Source organism: Meles meles, chromosome 15 (genome assembly GCF_922984935.1).
Source record: "Meles meles chromosome 15, mMelMel3.1 paternal haplotype, whole genome shotgun sequence".
Classification (NCBI taxonomy): Eukaryota; Metazoa; Chordata; class Mammalia; order Carnivora; family Mustelidae; genus Meles; species Meles meles.
Window position 1 is genome coordinate 46,222,409 of NC_060080.1, and position 1,954 is coordinate 46,224,362.

General features: G+C 38.6%; 1 pseudogene; it reads right to left on the reverse strand.

The window, feature by feature from the left end:
* Positions 1–957: 957 nt before the first annotated feature.
* LOC123926155 lies at positions 958–1,441 on the reverse strand (annotated as a pseudogene).
* Between the last annotated feature and the right edge of the window lie 513 nt (positions 1,442–1,954).

Sequence of the window (1,954 nt, forward strand, 5' to 3'; positions counted from 1 at the left end):
TGTTCTGATTGCTTTGCTTTGCATATGTTGTTAATTGAAAATTGCTCTTCAGGTTTTCCTCAAGTATGTTTTATTCCTAATTAAGTTATAAGCTTTTTTCAGGCAAAAAGAAATGTCTTGTTTTCATCTACCAACTGTGGTAAATACAGCACTGAAGATTGTAGGTTAAAAAATGTTTGATTGAAGGGCTCCTGGGTGGCTCAGAGGGTTAAGTGGCTGCCTTTTGCTCAAGTCATGATCCCAGGGTCCCGGGATTAAGTCCCATATTGGGCTCCCTGCTTAGCAGGGAGTGGGCTTCTGCCTCTTCTCCCTGCTTCTGCTCTATCTCTTGAAAATAAATAAATAATATCTTTCTAAAACAGTGTTTCATTGAAAACATAAACAAACTTTACATAACATTGGTCAGATATTTAATCATTCCTGAGTGAAAGAAATAGAATGAACCCTGTTAGTACAAGCCTGGCATATCCTATTAGAATTCATTACTTTCCTGAATGCCTCTATTTTTTTTTTAACTATACTAGTTTTCACATTCTCCAACAAGTAATGAGTTCTACCTTTCACAAAATATAAGTATTAAAACTCTACTCATTTTAGCTTTTAGAAAATGAATTACTAAGTACCATTAACACTAGGATTTTATAAAGAAGCCTAAGGCTCCTCAGGGAGGTTTTTCCCTAAGTTTCTTTCCTTTTCTTTTCTTTCTTCTTTCTTTCTTTTTTTTTTTTGAGTTTTAAATGCATTTTATTTTTAGATAACCTACGTGACTTTTTTTTTTCCTTAAAAACAATGCCTCTGCTGCAAATAAATCAAGGTCAAAATAAATGAAACGCTCAAGAAGGCATCAGTCCCATTTGCCTAAGTCCTGGTTATTGCGTGGATGAAGAGCAGTAGTCAGTTATGACAACAGGTGATAACGTCCAAAATAACAACCAAATTCATTAACATTTTTGCATTTCATAAACCATCCTTAACGAAAATTATATATGGAGCCACAACTGTCCTCACAGTAGTCCAGCAAAGCAACCATGCCATCTGGATTCAGGTTTTCATTTCACCAATAAAGAACTGGTAGTTTTTGAAATTAGCAAAGACATGATTGGTCTGGTCTGTAGCCCCCATCATTACGCTTTCTGGCCTCTGTTTGCCTTTGACTGATTTCATGTAATCTTTGATGTACTTCTTGTAGGCTTCTTTTTTGAAGGTGGTTTCCTGTAAGTTCTCAATAAATATCAACCCCAGTGATTACTGCACTTTCCATACCTTCACCCTCGGGGTCTTCAGTGGAGGCATTTCCACCCATGAGTGAGTCATCAGTGTTATCCTCTGTTGTACTGACCACCTTAACCTCCACCTCCAGCCCCAGCCTGACCATGATCTCTCAGATACTGTAGATGGTAAACATCTTATCACGGCTGATGAGGTCCCAGTACATGATCATGAGGGCCGTTGGAGAGAGACAACAGTAGTGCTAGCTTAGCAGGAGCCTGGAGCTTCAAGCAAGTAAGGTGCAGCCAGAGTTACATGGGGTGGGGGGTGAGAACAGTGGATGGAAAAACTTAAGTTTCTTTCTTTTACACGCTGTCAGTTGGCCAAAAACCCTGTTTTCAAAGCAAAAGTATCTTTTTTGTTTCTTTCAACAGCGCTGCAGAGCAATTAAGGATACACACTTTTGGAGCCACGTGGACCACATTCAAATTCTGATTCTGATTATAATAACTGTGAAAGGGAGACAAGTTAGTTAATCTCTTTGTCAATCCCTTTCCCTGTCAAGAGCAAATAATCATAATAAAAGCATATATGGGTAGTGTGTGTGCTTATGTGTGTTTGTCTCCAAGGTTGGCAGGAAGAAGCTGAAATGTTTCCAATGGTGCTTGAAAAGGCCCTTGCTGAAGATCTTTTCCATCTTAATCACTGGCTTTCCCTGTCAATCTCCTTTTCTTCCTCATCCAGA